The sequence below is a fragment of the Salmo salar genome, chromosome ssa03 (assembly GCF_905237065.1).
Source record: "Salmo salar chromosome ssa03, Ssal_v3.1, whole genome shotgun sequence".
NCBI lineage: Eukaryota > Metazoa > Chordata > Actinopteri > Salmoniformes > Salmonidae > Salmo > Salmo salar.
Window position 1 is genome coordinate 92,834,156 of NC_059444.1, and position 18,405 is coordinate 92,852,560.

At 43.0% G+C, this 18,405-nt stretch overlaps 1 pseudogene; it reads right to left on the reverse strand.

Annotated features, from left to right (window-relative positions):
* Positions 1-835: 835 nt before the first annotated feature.
* Positions 836-18,405, reverse strand: part of LOC106568535 (radical S-adenosyl methionine domain-containing protein 1, mitochondrial-like) — a 28,982-nt pseudogene continuing 11,412 nt past the window's right edge.

Genomic DNA, 18,405 nt, shown 5'->3' on the forward strand with positions numbered 1-18,405 from the left:
GTTACCTGTCATCCAGGATTAGAAGACCGTCTGTTGAAGGTCTGGGTTACCTGTCATCCAGGATTAGAAGGCCTGTCTGTTGAAGGTCTGGGTTACCTGTCATCCAGGATTAGAAGGCCTGTCTGTTGAAGGTCTGGGTTACCTGTCATCCAGGATTAGAAGACCGTCTGTTGAAGGTCTGGGTTACCTGTCATCCAGGATTAGAAGGCCTGTCTGTTGAAGGTCTGGGTTACCTGTCATCCAGGATTAGAAGGCCTGTCTGTTGAAGGTCTGGGTTACCTGTCATCCAGGATTAGAAGGCCTGTCTGTTGAAGGTCTGGGTTACCTGTCATCCAGGATTAGAAGGCCTGTCTGTTGAAGGTCTGGGTTACCTGTCATCCAGGATTAGAAGGCCTGTCTGTTGAAGGTCTGGGTTACCTGTCATCCAGGATTAGAAGACCGTCTGTTGAAGGTCTGGGTTACCTGTCATCCAGGATTAGAAGACCGTCTGTTGAAGGTCTGGGTTACCTGTCATCCAGGATTAGAAGACCGTCTGTTGAAGGTCTGGGTTACCTGTCATCCAGGATTAGAAGGCCTGTCTGCTGAAGGTCTGGGTTACCTGTCATCCAGGATTAGAAGACCGTCTGTTGAAGGTCTGGGTTACCTGTCATCCAGGATTAGAAGGCCTGTCTGTTGAAGGTCTGGGTTACCTGTCATCCAGGATTAGAAGGCCTGTCTGTTGAAGGTCTGGGTTACCTGTCATCCAGGATTAGAAGACCGTCTGTTGAAGGTCTGGGTTACCTGTCATCCAGGATTAGAAGGCCTGTCTGTTGAAGGTCTGGGTTACCTGTCATCCAGGATTAGAAGGCCTGTCTGTTGAAGGTCTGGGTTACCTGTCATCCAGGATTAGAAGGCCTGTCTGTTGAAGGTCTGGGTTACCTGTCATCCAGGATTAGAAGACCTGTCTGTTGAAGGTCTGGGTTACCTGTCATCCAGGATTAGAAGGCCTGTCTGTTGAAGGTCTGGGTTACCTGTCATCCAGGATTAGAAGACCTGTCTGTTGAAGGTCTGGGTTACCTGTCATCCAGGATTAGAAGGCCTGTCTGTTGAAGGTCTGGGTTACCTGTCATCCAGGATTAGAAGACCTGTCTGTTGAAGGTCTGGGTTACCTGTCATCCAGGATTAGAAGGCCTGTCTGTTGAAGGTCTGGGTTACCTGTCATCCAGGATTAGAAGACCTGTCTGTTGAAGGTCTGGGTTACCTGTCATCCAGGATTAGAAGACCTGTCTGTTGAAGGTCTTGTACTTCAGAGGATGAGCTGAGAATCTGGTGTAGATCTGCCCTGGGACTGAACAACTGCCAATGCTGCCACAGAAATAGCATGAATCAGAGACATAAAGACAGATGTAGGTAGAAAGAAAGGTGAACCAGAGACATAAAGACAGATGTAGACATGAAGTAAGGTGAACCAGAGACATAAAGACAGATGTAGACAGGAAGTAAGGTGAACCAGAGACATAAAGACAGATGTAGACAGGAAGTAAGGTGAACCAGAGACATAAAGACAGATGTAGACAGGAAGTAAGGTGAACCAGAGACATAAAGACAGATGTAGACATGAAGTAAGGTGAACCAGAGACATAAAGACAGATGTAGACAGGAAGTAAGGTGAACCAGAGACATAAAGACAGATGTAGACAGGAAGTAAGGTGAACCAGAGACATAAAGACAGATGTAGACAGGAAGTAAGGTGAACCAGAGACATAAAGACAGAAAGAAAGGTGAACCAGAAAAAACGGTGTGGAACGTATAAATACTGAACACAACATCAGGTTAAAAAATGCTTTTATCACTGATGGCCCCTATTGATGCAAACAATGAATCTAGAAACAACTGAAACCTCCTCTTGCTATAGCATATACTGTGTATATATATATATATATATATATATATATATATATATATATATATATATATATATATATATATATACACACACTGTATAGTATGTGGACAGACTATATAAACATAATCTGACCAAATGATGTGAGACTTTGGTTCTGGGTTAACCGATATTACCTGGTGAGTGATGTCGTCAGTATTCTGGGTTAACCGAGATTACCTGGTGAGTGATGTCGTCAGTATTCTGGGTTAAACGAGATTACCTGGTGAGTGATGTCGTCAGTATTCTGGGTTAACCGAGATTACCTGGTGAGTGATGTCGTCAGTATTCTGGGTTAACCGAGATTACCTGGTGAGTGATGCCGTCAGTATTCTGGGTTAAACGAGATTACCTGGTGAGTGATGTCGTCAGTATTCTGGGTTAACCGAGATTACCTGGTGGGTGATGCCGTCAGTATTCTGGGTTAACCGAGATTACCTGGTGAGTGATGCCGTCAGTATTCTGGGTTAACTGAGATTACCTGGTGAGTGATGCCGTCAGTATTCTGGGTTAACTGAGATTACCTGGTGAGTGATGCCGTCAGTATTCTGGGTTAACTGAGATTACCTGGTGAGTGATGCCGTCAACCAAACGCAGTCCCATGACCAACACTTCCTCCAATCAGTTGAACAAAGTTAACAAGTTGCTACAGTATATCATCTGCCATGCTGTGAGAAAGGAAGCCTTGTCTGAGTCAGAATGGCCCATAGGTCAGCATTTCCTGTTTCTGTAGCGTGAGCGCTTGATGTACAAATACAACCCTTGAATAGAATCCCATGTTATGAGTGAGTCTGGAGTATTATTAGAAGTAGGTCATTAATGTGCAGCACCGTATGAACTCTGCAGGTGAACAGTATTATTAGAAGTAGGTCATTAATGTGCAGCACCGTATGAACTCTGCAGGTGAACAGTATTATTAGAAGTAGGTCATTAATGTGCAGCACCGTATGAACTCTGCAGGTGAACAGTATTATTAGAAGTAGGTCATTAATGTGCAGCACCGTATGAACTCTGCAGGTGAACAGTATTATTAGAAGTAGGTCATTAATGTGCAGCACCGTATGAACTCTGCAGGTGAACAGTATTATTAGAATTAGGTCATTAATGTGCAGCACCGTATGAACTCTGCAGGTGAACAGTATTATTAGAAGTAGGTCATTAATGTGCAGCACCGTATGAACTCTGCAGGTGAACAGTATTATTAGAAGTAGGTCGTTAATGTGCAGCACCGTATGAACTCTGCAGGTCAACAGTATTATTAGAAGTAGGTCGTTAATGTGCAGCACCGTATGAACTCTGCAGGTGAACAGTATTATTAGAAGTAGGTCGTTAATGTGCAGCACCGTATGAACTCTGCAGGTCAACAGTATTATTAGAAGTAGGTCATTAATGTGCAGCACCGTATGAACTCTGCAGGTCAACAGTATTATTAGAAGTAGGTCATTAATGTGCAGCACCGTATGAACTCTGCAGGTGAACAGTATTATTAGAAGTAGGTCATTAATGTGCAGCACCGTATGAACTCTGCAGGTGAACAGTATTATTAGAATTAGGTCATTAATGTGCAGCACCGTATGAACTCTGCAGGTGAACAGTATTATTAGAAGTAGGTCATTAATGTGCAGCACCGTATGAACTCTGCAGGTGAACAGTATTATTAGAAGTAGGTCATTAATGTGCAGCACCGTATGAACTCTGCAGGTGAACAGTATTATTAGAATTAGGTCATTAATGTGCAGCACCGTATGAACTCTGCAGGTGAACAGTATTATTAGAATTAGGTCATTAATGTGCAGCACCGTATGAACTCTGCAGGTGAACAGTATTATTAGAAGTAGGTCATTAATGTGCAGCACCGTATGAACTCTGCAGGTGAACAGTATTATTAGAAGTAGGTCATTAATGTGCAGCACCGTATGAACTCTGCAGGTGAACAGTATTATTAGAAGTAGGTCATTAATGTGCAGCACCGTATGAACTCTGCAGGTGAACAGTATTATTAGAATTAGGTCATTAATGTGCAGCACCGTATGAACTCTGCAGGTGAACAGTATTATTAGAAGTAGGTCATTAATGTGCAGCACCGTATGAACTCTGCAGGTGAACAGTATTATTAGAAGTAGGTCATTAATGTGCAGCACCGTATGAACTCTGCAGGTGAACAGTATTATTAGAAGTAGGTCATTAATGTGCAGCACCGTATGAACTCTGCAGGTGAACAGTATTATTAGAAGTAGGTCATTAATGTGCAGCACCGTATGAACTCTGCAGGTGAACAGTATTATTAGAAGTAGGTCATTAATGTGCAGCACCGTATGAACTCTGCAGGTGAACAGTATTATTAGAAGTAGGTCATTAATGTGCAGCACCGTATGAACTCTGCAGGTGAACAGTATTATTAGAAGTAGGTCATTAATGTGCAGCACCGTATGAACTCTGCAGGTCAACAGTATTATTAGAAGTAGGTCATTAATGTGCAGCACCGTATGAACTCTGCAGGTGAACAGTATTATTAGAAGTAGGTCATTAATGTGCAGCACCGTATGAACTCTGCAGGTGAACAGTATTATTAGAAGTAGGTCATTAATGTGCAGCACCGTATGAACTCTGCAGGTGAACAGTATTATTAGAAGTAGGTCATTAATGTGCAGCACCGTATGAACTCTGCAGGTGAACAGTATTATTAGAAGTAGGTCATTAATGTGCAGCACCGTATGAACTCTGCAGGTCAACAGTATTATTAGAAGTAGGTCATTAATGTGCAGCACCGTATGAACTCTGCAGGTGAACAGTATTATTAGAAGTAGGTCATTAATGTACAGCACCGTATGAACTCTGCAGGTGAACAGTATTATTAAAATTAGGTCATTAATGTGCAGCACCGTATGAACTCTGCAGGTGAACAGTATTATTAGAAGTAGGTCATTAATGTGCAGCACCGTATGAACTCTGCAGGTGAACAGTATTATTAGAAGTAGGTCATTAATGTGCAGCACCGTATGAACTCTGCAGGTGAACAGTATTATTAGAATTAGGTCATTAATGTGCAGCACCGTATGAACTCTGCAGGTGAACAGTATTATTAGAAGTAGGTCATTAATGTGCAGCACCGTATGAACTCTGCAGGTGAACAGTATTATTAGAAGTAGGTCATTAATGTGCAGCACCGTATGAACTCTGCAGGTGAACAGTATTATTAGAAGTAGGTCATTAATGTGCAGCACCGTATGAACTCTGCAGGTGAACAGTATTATTAGAAGTAGGTCATTAATGTGCAGCACCGTATGAACTCTGCAGGTGAACAGTATTATTAGAAGTAGGTCATTAATGTGCAGCACCGTATGAACTCTGCAGGTGAACAGTATTATTAGAAGTAGGTCATTAATGTGCAGCACCGTATGAACTCTGCAGGTGAACAGTATTATTAGAAGTAGGTCATTAATGTGCAGCACCGTATGAGCTCTGCAGGTGAACAGTATTATTAGAAGTAGGTCATTAATGTGCAGCACCGTATGAGCTCTGCAGGTGAACAGTATTATTAGAAGTAGGTCATTAATGTGCAGCACCGTATGAACTCTGCAGGTCAACAGTATTATTAGAAGTAGGTCATTAATGTGCAGCACCGTATGAACTCTGCAGGTGAACAGTATTATTAGAAGTAGGTCATTAATGTGCAGCACCGTATGAACTCTGCAGGTGAACAGTATTATTAGAAGTAGGTCATTAATGTGCAGCACCGTATGAACTCTGCAGGTGAACAGTCTGAAGAGCAGACAGTAGATCAGCTGACTCAGTCAACCAGTCTGTCTATGCCCTCTATTGGCTGATATTGAGAGTGCACTTACTGATTTTTTAAGCGTCATGAAGTGTGATAGTTTGTTATTCCCAATCTAGTGACGAGAAGCTTATCGCGATGACGTGGCACGACACGATTTTCTGTTTGCACAGACGGACCACTTAGAAGTCAAATCATGGTGAAAATAGTTATCTTACCCACTCAGAGATCATAGATTATTAACAAATTGACAGGAGTTTCATTCTGGAGTGGATTATCCCTTTAATGAGCAGCACGGTGTGAACTCTGCAGGTAAACAGCCTGAAGCGGAAAGTAGTTGACTCACAGTCCCAGGTGGGTGAGGGGTATCCTGCGTCGAGTCCCGTGACCCCTCTGCTGCACCTCTCTCAACCAGACATCAGGCTCCAGAGTCTGGGTGCGGGCCTCTCGACACACATCCCCCTCTCCATGGGGGACGAAGCGACCATGGGCACCTGGCAGACAGAAGAGTCCCACTTCAAATAAACAACCACAGATAAAGGCTTTATAGAGCATTCATAACAGTGTTATAGAGCATTCATAACGTCTTTATAGAGCATTCATAACAGTGTTATAGATCATTCATAAAGGTATTAGCATTCATAAAGGTGTTATAGAGCAATCATAAAGGTGTTATAGAGCATTCATAAAGTCTTTATAAAGCATTCATAAAGGTGTTATAAAGCATTCATAAAGTCTTTATTGAGCATTCATAAAGGTGTTATAAAGCATTCATAAAGTCTTTATAGAGCATTCATAAAGGTGTTATAGAGCATTCATAAAGCACTATTAACTCACCTGGGCCCACTCCAAGGTACTGACTGGCCTTCCAGTAGCTCATATTGTGTTGGCTGATGGCACCCTTCAAAACAAACAGAAAATACACAAGGTATATTACAGATGTGTGCTGACTGTAGCAGGTAATATTCATATTCAATAGTTATGACAACCAATACAGCACAGAGAACAGCCTGGTATTTCTACTGCAGGGTTTTCTACTAAAGGTATTTCTACTGCAGGGTTTTCTACTAAAGGTATTTCTACTGCAGGGTTTTCTACTAAAGGTATTTCTACTGCAGGGTTTTCTACTAAAGGTATTTCTACTGCAGGGTTTCTACTAAAGGTATTTCTACTGCAGGGTATTCTACTAAAGGTATTTCTATTGCAGGGTTTCTACTAAAGGTATTTATACTGCAGGGTTTTCTACTAAAGGTATTTCTACTGCAGGGTTTTCTACTAAAGGTATTTCTACTGCAGGGTTTCTACTGCAGGGTTTTCTACTGCAGGGTTTCTACTGCAGGGTTTCTACTGCAGGGTTTTCTACTGCAGGGTTTCTACTGCAGGGTTTTCTACTAAAGGTATTTCTACTATAGCACAGTGGTAGGACAGACACAAGGACACACACACACACAGAGAGAAAGAGAGTAGAACTTACATTTCTTGCAAAGTTGGACACCTCATACTGCAGATAGCCTCACTTCTGAAGAATCCTCCTGGCTGATTCATACATGACAGCGGTGATGTCATCACTGGGCACGCTCAGTTGGCCTTTCTGGACCTGTCTGAAGAGCTGTGTGCCTGCAGTTGACATGTTTACATTGGAGTCATTTAGCAGCAGAATCTCTTATCCAGAGTGACTTACAGTCAGGTCATATATTCATTTGGATACCTATTAATAGTAATAGTAATCCTTCTAACCCCCCCCCCCTTAAAAGATTTAGATGCACTATTGTAAAGTGGTTGTTCCACTGGATATCATAAGGTGAATGCACCATTTTGTAAGTCGCTCTGGATAAGAGCGTCTGCTAAATGACTTAAATGTAAATGTAAATGTATTACCTGTCAATCACTACAGCTACTAATTCAACTACAGTAAGTAAAAACAACCACATATCACAGTCACTGCAAGTAAAACCTTCAAAATATCTGCAAACTCAGTCTGCTGGGGGCGGTGTAGTGGTGGTGTTCCTGTTACTGTCTCTCCTGTAGTCCTCTCCTCCATCTCCCCATCTCATTTTCTCATCTGTACCTGTCAATTCAACTTCTAAATACCCACGTACAAAAACTCTCGGTGTCAGTAAGAAAAGACATGCCTCTCTCCAGGGTCAGCTGGTACAGGGAGACATGGTCATCACACACCGACAGCAGCTCATCCAATTCCAACTCCCAGGATGCAACACTCTGACCAGGACGTCCGAACATGACGTCGACCGACACCCTACCCGGGAAGAGCCGCCGAGCCTCTGCTACAGTCTGCAAAGCATGCTGGGAGTTATGGTCTCTCCCCAGAACCTTCAGGTCGTCGTCCCGGGGAGACTGTTGGTTGAAAATAAAACAGTGTTTCATAAAGCTCTCCTTCAGCTCCGCGACCAGCTCCCCGACCTGCTCCACATAGGAAAAGGACAATTTGTTCTCAGAACAAAGCTAGTGATCAGTGGCCGCCTGTTCAGAACAAAGCTAGTGATCAGTGACTGACTGTTCAGAACAAAGCTAGTGATCAGTGGCCGCCTGTTCAGAACAAAGCTAGTGATCAGTGACTGACTGTTCAGAACAAAGCTAGTGATCAGTGGCCGACTGTTCAGAACAAAGCTAGTGATCAGTGACTGACTGTTCAGAACAAAGCTAGTGATCAGTGGCCGACTGTTCAGAACAAAGCTAGTGATCAGTGACTGACTGTTCAGAACAAAGCTAGTGATCAGTGACTGACTGTTCAGAACAAAGCTAGTGATCAGTGGCCGACTGTTCAGAACAAAGCTAGTGATCAGTGGCCGCCTGTTCAGAACAAAGCTAGTGATCAGTGACTGACTGTTCAGAACAAAGCTAGTGATCAGTGGCCGACTGTTCAGAACAAAGCTAGTGATCAGTGGCCGCCTGTTCAGAACAAAGCTAGTGATCAGTGGCCGCCTGTTCAGAACAAAGCTAGTGATCAGTGACTGACTGTTCAGAACAAAGCTAGTGATCAGTGGCTGACTGTTCAGAACAAAGCTAGTGATCAGTGACTGACTGTTCAGAACAAAGCTAGTGATCAGTGACCGCCTGTTCAGAACAAAGTTAGTGATCAGTGACCGCCTGTTCAGAACAAAGCTAGTGATCAGTGGCCGCCTGTTCAGAACAAAGCTAGTGATCAGTGGCTGACTGTTCAGAACAAAGCTAGTGATCAGTGGCCGCCTGTTCAGAACAAAGCTAGTGATCAGTGGCCGCCTGTTCAGAACAAAGCTAGTGATCAGTGACAGCCTGTTCAGAACAAAGCTAGTGATCAGTGACCGACTGTTCAGAACAAAGCTAGTGATCAGTGACCGACTGTTCAGAACAAAGCTAGTGATCAGTGACAGCCTGTTCAGAACAAAGCTAGTGATCAGTGGCCGCCTGTTCAGAACAAAGCTAGTGATCAGTGACAGCCTGTTCAGAACAAAGCTAGTGATCAGTGACCGACTGTTCAGAACAAAGCTAGTGATCAGTGACCGACTGTTCAGAACAAAGCTAGTGATCAGTGACAGCCTGTTCAGAACAAAGCTAGTGATCAGTGACCGACTGTTCAGAACAAAGCTAGTGATCAGTGGCCGACTGTTCAGAACAAAGCTAGTGATCAGTGACTGTTCAGAACTGTTCAGAACAAAGCTAGTGATCAGTGACTGACTGTTCAGAACAAAGCTAGTGATCAGTGACTGACTGTTCAGAACAAAGCTAGTGATCAGTGACTGACTGTTCAGAACAAAGCTAGTGATCAGTGACCGCCTGTTCAGAACAAAGTTAGTGATCAGTGACCGCCTGTTCAGAACAAAGCTAGTGATCAGTGGCCGACTGTTCAGAACAAAGCTAGTGATCAGTGACTGTTCAGAACTGTTCAGAACAAAGCTAGTGATCAGTGGCCGACTGTTCAGAACAAAGCTAGTGATCAGTGGCCGCCTGTTCAGAACAAAGCTAGTGATCAGTGGCCGCCTGTTCAGAACAAAGGTAGTGATCAGTGACTGCCTGTTCAGAACAAAGCTAGTGATCAGTGGCCGACTGTTCAGAACAAAGCTAGTGATCAGTGACTGACTGTTCAGAACAAAGCTAGTGATCAGTGGCCGACTGATCAGAACAAAGCTAGTGATCAGTGGCCGCCTGTTCAGAACAAAGCTAGTGATCAGTGGCCGACTGTTCAGAACAAAGCTAGTGATCAGTGACTGACTGTTCAGAACAAAGCTAGTGATCAGTGGCTGACTGTTCAGAACAAAGCTAGTGATCAGTGACTGACTGTTCAGAACAAAGCTAGTGATCAGTGGCTGACTGTTCAGAACAAAGCTAGTGATCAGTGACTGACTGTTCAGAACAAAGCTAGTGATCAGTGGCTGACTGTTCAGAACAAAGCTAGTGATCAGTGGCCGCCTGTTCAGAACAAAGCTAGTGATCAGTGGCCGCCTGTTCAGAACAAAGCTAGTGATCAGTGACTGCCTGTTCAGAACAAAGCTAGTGATCAGTGACTGACTGTTGTCATGACGTTGGCCTCTTTTGGTACAGGGAGGACAGTTGACCCCCTCCCTTTTGCACCACCACCCAACCTACCTTCCCCCATAACCCAGGCCCTGTGTGTAAAGGGTTGTAAAAACTCTAAAATTCCAGGGGAGTCTCTGGCCACATGTTTCATAGAGAGACAAAGGAAATTCTTCCAACTCATAGAATTGGAGAACCGAGCGACATGTGTGTTCGGGAGAAGGTATGGAAGATTGGTGAAGAATCCAGCTACGAACTGATCCGCTTGGTACAATTTTGTGATACTCAGAAGAGACAATATAGCCATATTACCATAAAACTGTTTATATAATAGCCTCAGCTTGAGACTTGCATTATAATGGGTGTATAGAATGTATTAATAAGGATAAAGCTTTTATAATACATTGAGATGCTATTGCACTGATGTTAATGTGATAGAATTGTATTTCTGTAACCAAGTCTAGCTCAGTCATAGGCACTCCCCAGGGACACATACAGGACCAGGCGTCATTTGACAAACCTGTTCAAGGGTCACTATAAAACCCACCCTGATTTACATTTCTTCAGACCAGGCCTCCACTCCATGGCCAATAGGTTTTACCATCCAATTCCTCTACTGAAAGTGAACTAGACCACGTGGTTAACTTTTAGACTATCGAGACCGACAGAATAAGAACAAGTCTTTGATATTAATTATTAGTCTGCAGCTAAGTAAATTATATCATTGAACGCGAAGACCAACGAAACAACCATTCTATGAAGACATTAATGAATGTCGCTTTGAAAGATCCATTCTAACCGAGAGAGAGACTCTCCAACAGAACAGACGCTCCAACAAAGAACGACGACACATGAGCGTAAATATATATTGATTGCAATTGTTCAGGAATGAGCGAGCCTTCAATTGTCAATTGTTAATATTAATGAACTCTGTGTACCTTCTCAGCTGACCGTTTATGACCCATTGTCTAACAGACCAGCCATGCCTGTTAGCCATTAGCGCACATTACTATACCAATCCTTTGTGACGATAATTACTGTTTGTATGTTTTCTGTTAATTACTTAGTGTAGTAAATAAATGATTTTAAGACAATTGATGTATGGATGATTTTAGTAAAGACTGGGTTCGTGCAGATACAACAATTTACGACGTTTGGAATGAGACTGGACTCGAGGTAAAATACACCATTTAAACCAGAAGATAATCGGCCTATACTATAATATAATATAATATTATAGTACAGGAAAGTTATATTAGGAAAATTATAGCTTTGAAATCTGAATATTCTCCTTGGTGCCCCGATCTCCTAGTTAATTACAATTAAACGATTAATCAGTTTAATCGCATGATAATAATTACAGGGAGCTAATTGATAAACATGTCTTCAGTTTAATGGTACCCCCAAAGACACGACACTGTTTAGAACAAAGCTAGTGATCAGTGACTGACTGTTAAGAACAAAGCTAGTGATCAGTGACTGACTGTGTTGCATCACACTCTTATCCTCCAGGGACTCCTCCTCTCCTTCCTCCCTTTCCACCATTAACACTGTTTTCTGTTGTTTTGGTTTCCGTAGCAGAAAAGGTTTTATGGGAAAGGGTTGCTAGCCTAACCGTTCCCATTAATCTTATAGCCCAGGGGATGTACAGTAGAAGGACGTACTTCAACACTTCTGAGAACACTTTCTGGAAATCTACTATGTGCAAATGACTGAACACCAGCCTTAATCTCACCTGCACCCCGATGGAAAAACGGTTGACACCAGCATGGAGGAAGTCCTCCAACTTAGAGCTTCCTACGGGGGTGGGGTTGACCTCCAGAGTGACCTCCTCTGATAGTCCAGCGTGCCTGGCAACTGTCCCTAGGACCGCAGCGATAGTGGAGGGGTGGGCCAGGCTAGGAGTCCCACCTCCAAATAACACAGAGGTGATCCTGAAGATCATAGAGACATGGAGACAGAGAGAGTTAGAGAGAGACATGGAGAGAGAGAGAGAGAGAGAGAGAGAGAGAGAGAGAGAGAGAGGGGGAGAGAGAGAGAGAGAGAGAGAGAGAGACAGAGAGAGAGAGAGAGAGAGACAGAGAGAGAGAGAGGGAGACAGAGAGAGCGACAGAGAGAGACAGGGAGAGAGACAGAGAGAGAGATGGAGAGAGCGAGATGGGAGAGAGAGAGAGAGAGAGAGAGAGAGAGAGAGAGAGAGGGAGACATGGATAGAGAGAGAGACAGGGGGACAGAGAGAGTGAAAGACAGAGAGATGTTAAAATAGAAAGAAGAAAAAATGCAAAGACTATTGTGTTTGGAGTTGAACTCCAGGAGGTGGAGGAGCAGCCTGAGTCTGAAAATGGCCCCCTGTTCCCTCCATAGTCAGCCTTAGGCACTCTGGAAATAGTGCACTGTTTAGGGAATAGGGTGCCATTTCAGATGTTCCCATGGAGACACTAAAGCTAAAGGCGATGGCCCACAGAGGAGGGTTGAATTTAGACGGTAAACCTACCGGGACACTTGGCTGAGCTTTAGTAAGGTTAGTATCAGGGATGTACTTGTTGAAGTTACAGTAGGAGCATCTCTTCAGACAGTAAGGCCACTATGAACAGGAGAGGATCAGGGATGTACTTGTTGTTACAGTAGGAGCATCTCTTCAGACAGTAAGGCCACTATGAACAGGAGAGGATCAGGGATGTACTTGTTGTTACAGTAGGAGCATCTCTTCAGACAGTAAGGCCACTATGAACAGGAGAGGATCAGGGTTAGTATCAGGGATGTACTTGTTGTTACAGTAGGAGCATCTCTTCAGACAGTAAGGCCACTATGAACAGGAGAGGATCAGGGTTAGTATCAGGGATGTACTTGTTGAAGTTACAGTAGGAGCATCTCTTCAGACAGTAAGGCCACTATGAACAGGAGAGGATCAGGGTTAGTATCAGGGATGTACTTGTTGAAGTTACAGTAGGAGCATCTCTTCAGACAGTAAGGCCACTATGAACAGGAGAGGATCAGGGTTAGTATCAGGGATGTACTTGTTGTTACAGTAGGAGCATCTCTTCAGACAGTAAGGCCACTATGAACAGGAGAGGATCAGGGTTAGTATCAGGGATGTACTTGTTGAAGTTACAGTAGGAGCATCTCTTCAGACAGTAAGGCCACTATGAACAGGAGAGGATCAGGGTTAGTATCAGGGATGTACTTGTTGTTACAGTAGACAGAGGAGGCTGGTGGGAGGAGCTATAGGAGGACAGGCTCATTGTAATGGCTGGAGTGGACTCAATGGAACTGAGTCCAACACACTGTTCCCATGTGTTAGGCACCCTTCCATGTTTTTTAACATTTAACCTTTATTTAACCAGGTAGGCCAGTTGAGAACAAGTTCTCATTTACAACTGTGGCCAAGATAAAATAAAGCAGTGCGACAAAAACAACAACACAGAGTTACAACATGGAATAAACAAACATACAGTCAATAATACAATAGAAAAGTCTATATACAGTGTGTGCAAATGAGGTAAGATTAGGGAGGTAAGGCAATAAATAGGCCGTAGTGGCGAAATAATTACAATTTAGCAATTAAACACTGGAGTGATAGATGAGCAGAAGATGAATGCGCAAGTAGAGACACTGGGGTGCAAAGTAGCAAAAATAAATAAATAACAATATGGGAATGAGGTAGTTGGATGGGCTATTTTCAGACGGGCTATGTACAGGTGCAGTGATCTGTAAGCTGCTCTGACAGCTGATGCTTAAAGCTAGTGAGGGAGATATGAGTCTCCAGCTTTAGTGATTTTTGCAATTTGTTCCAGTCATTGGCAGCAGAGAACTGGAAGGAAAGGCGGCCAAAAGAGGAATTGGCTTTGGGGGTGACCAGAGAAATATACCTGCTGGAGTGCGTGCTACATGTGGGTGCTGCTAAGGTGACCAGTGAGCTGAGATAAGGCGGCGCTTTACCTAGCAAAGACTTATAGATGACCTGGAGCCAGTGGGTTTGGCAACGAATATGTAGCGAGGACCAGCCAACGAGAGCATACAGGTCGCAATGTTGGGTAGTTTAATATGGGGCTTTGGTGACAAAACGGATGGCACTGTGATAGACTGCATCCAATTTGCTGAGTAGAGTGTTGGAGGCTATTTTTTAAATGACATCGCCGAAGTCAAGGATCGGTAGGATAGTCAGTTTTACGAGGGTATGTTTGGCAGCATGAGTGAAGGATGCTTTGTTGCGATATATGGAAGCCGATTCTAGATTTAATTTTGTAGACTAATGGAAATGGAAACATCTGTTTCTATGGAAATAAATGGAAACATCTATTTCTATGGAAACAAATGGAAACATATATTTCAATGGAAACAACTATTTCTATGGAAACAACTATTTCTATGGAAACATCTATTTGTATGGAAACAAAGGGAAACATCTATTTCTATGGAAACAACTATTTCTATGGAAACATCTATTTCTATGGAAACAAATGGAAACACATATTTCTATGGAAACAAATGGAAACATATATTTCTATGGAAACAAAGGGAAACATCTATTTCTATGGAAACATCTATTTCTATGGAAACAAATGGAAACACATATTTCTATGGAAACAAATGGAAACATATATTTCTATGGAAACAAAGGGAAACATCTATTTCTATGGAAACAAAGGAAAACATCTATTTCTATGGAAACAAATGGAAACATCTATTTCTATTTCCACATACTTTTAGAACACACCAAACGCACCCGTCAACATTGTTGAGAAAGGTCTGTCAATCAATAGAGACAGGCCTATCATTTATGACCCTGTTCTTCTCACAGGATCAAACATAGGCTGCGTCACAAATGACACCCTATTCCCAATCAAGTGTACTACTTTTGACCAGGACCCATTGGCTACCATTTAGGACAATGGGCCCTGGTCAAAAGTAGTGCACTATATAGGGAATAGGGTAGAATTTATGACTTGTCCATAGGCTACGGCTACAGTAGATAATAAGTTATTGATCTGTCACTCCTGATGTAGAACTGTCTGCTGCTCTGTTAGTCTGGATAACCTGGCTAAATGACTACCGCCCCATAGCACTCACGTCGGTAGCCATGAAGTGCTTTGAAAGGCTGGTCATGGCTCACATCAACAGCATCATGCCGGAAACCTTAGACCCACTCCAATTCGCATACCCCTTCAACAGATCCACAGATGATGCAATCTCAATCGCACTCCATACTGCCCTTTCCCACCTGGTCAAAAGGAACACCTATGTCAGAATGCTGTTCATTGACTACAGCTCAGCGTTCAACACCATAGTACCCTCAAAGCTCATCACTAAGCTAAGGATCCTGGGACTGAACACCTCCCTCTGCAGCTGGATCCTGGACTTCCTGACGGGCCGCCCCCAGGTGGTGACAGTAGGTAGCAACACATCTGCCACGCTGATCCTCAGCACTGGAGCCCCTCAGGGGTGGGTGCTTAGTCCTCTCCTGTACTCCCTGTTCACCCACAACTGCGTGGCCAAGCACGATTCCAACACCATCATTAAGTTTGCAGATGACACAATGGTGGTAGGCCTGATCACCGACATCAATGAAACAGCCTGTAGGAAAGGAGGTCAGATCCCTGGCAGTGTGGTGCCAGGACAACAACCTCTCCCTCAGCATGAGCAAGACAAAAGAGATGATCGTGGACTACAGGAAAAGGAGGGCCGAACACGCCCCCATTCACATCGACGGGCTCTAGTGGAGCGGGTCGAGAGTTTCAAGTTCCTTGGTGTCCACATCACCAAAAAACGATCATGATCCAAACACACCAAGAAAGTTGTGGAGGGCACAACAACGCCTTTTCCCTCTCAGGAGACTAAAAATATTTGGCATAGGTCCCCAGATATTCAACAAGTTCTACAGCTGCACCATCGAGAGTATCTTGACCAGTTGCATCACAGCCTGGTATGGCAACTGTTTGGCATCTGACCGTAAGGCACTACAGAGGGTTGTGCGTACGACCCTGTACATCACTGGGGCCAAGCTTCCTGCCATCCAGGATCTATATACCAGGCGGTGTCAGAGGAAGGCCCTAAAAAATTCTAGTCACCCAAGTCATAGACTGTTCTCTCTGCTACCACATGGCAAGCAGCACCGAAGCACCAAGTCTGGGTCCAAAAGGTTCCTTAACAGCTTCTACTCCCAAGCCATAAGACTGCTGAACAATTCATCAAATGGCCACCTGGACTATTTGCATTGACAGACCCCTCCCCCCCTTTGTTTTTACACAGCTGCTATTCGCTGTTTATTATCTATGCATAGTCACTTTACCCCTTCCTACATGTACAGATTACCTTGACTATTGACTCGGTACCAGTACCCCCTGTATATAGCCTCATTATTGTTATTTTATTGTGTTAGTTTAAAAAATATATATTTACTTTAGTTTATTTAGTAAATATATTTTCTTAAAACTGCATTGTTGGTTAAGGGCTTGTAAGTAAGCATTTCATTTTGATTTAATTTGATACTGGTACAGTTTAACTGAATGATCTCTAGAGGAGTTTACTGATCTAAGCTGCTATATTGTTTAACTGAATGACCTCTAGAGAAGTTTACTGATCTAAGCTGCTATACTGTTCAACTGAATGACCTCTAGAGGAGTTTACTGATCTAAGCTGCTATACTGTTTAACTGAATGATCTCTAGAGGAGTTTACTGATCTAAGCTGCTATACTGTTTAACTGAATGATCTCTAGAGGAGTTTACTGATCTAAGCTGCTATACGTTTAACTGAATGACCTCTAGAGGAGTTTACTGATCTAAGCTGCTATACTGTTTAACTGAATGACCTCAAGAGGAGTTTACTGATCTAAGCTGCTATACTGTTTAACTGAATGACATCTAGAGGAGTTTACTGATCTAAGCTGCTATACTGTTTAACTGAATGACCTCTAGAGGAGTTTACTGATCTAAGCTGCTATACTGTTTAACTGAATGACCTCTAGAGGAGTTTATGTTAAGGCTATATGCAACTGAATGACCTCTAGAGGAGTTTACTGATCTAAGCTGCTATACTGTTTTTATTTTTTATTTCACCTTTATTTAACTAGGCAAGTTAGTTTTCAGAACAAATTCTTATTTTCAATGACGGCCTAGGAACAGTGGGTTAACTGCCTTGTTCAGGGGCAGAACGACAGTTTCACCTTGTCAGCTCGGGGATTCGATCTTGCAACCATTCTGTTTAACTGAATGACCTCTAGAGGAGTTTACTGATCTACGCTGCTATACTCTATAAAGATGTTATGTACAGTAGGTCACACTTTAAACAAGCAACAACCTGTACAGGCTTCATAGATAATTCATAAAGGCTTCATAGAACATTCATAAAGCCCTCATGGAGCATTCATAAAGCCACTGTGCATCTGTATCTGCAATGCTTGCTCTTTGGGGGTTTAGGCTGGGTATCTGTAAAGGACTGTGTGACAACTGCTGATGTAAAAAGTGCTTTAAAAAATACATTTGATTCATTGATTGAGCACTACATAGATTTGTAAGCAAAATCATACTACGTAAAGGGTGATAAAATCCTACTACTACTACGTAAACGGTGATACAATTATACTACTTGTCAATGGTGTGCGTACTGGGAGCAGAGTCAGGTGCAGGAGAGCAGAGAGTTGTGAACAGGCACACACTTTATTTAGGCAGGAGAAACCAACAGACGGACACCACTGCGTGGAAACCTCCATCCAATATGCCAAAGTGCAAAAACGCGCAAACAGTCACAATAATAAAGTACAAACAAATAAACATACCTTGTGATATAAAACACGGAATAAACGCACAACAGAAATAGCACAGTCAAAAATGACATGTAAAACGAAACAATCACACACAAAGACATGAGGGGGAACAGAGGGATAAATACATGCAGTGTGATTGGGGAATGAAAACCAGGTGTGCAGGGAACAATACAAAACGAATGGAACAATGAAAAATGGAGCGGTGATGGCTAGAAAGCCAGACCGCCGAACGCCGCCCGAACAAGGAGAGGAGCCGACTTCGGCGGAAGTCGTGACACTACTACTATGTAAAGAGTAATACAATCATACTACTACTACATAAAGAGTAATACAATCATACTACTACTACATAAAGAGTAATACAATCATACTACTACTACATAAAGAGTAATACAATCATACTACTACTACATAAAGAGTAATACAATCATAC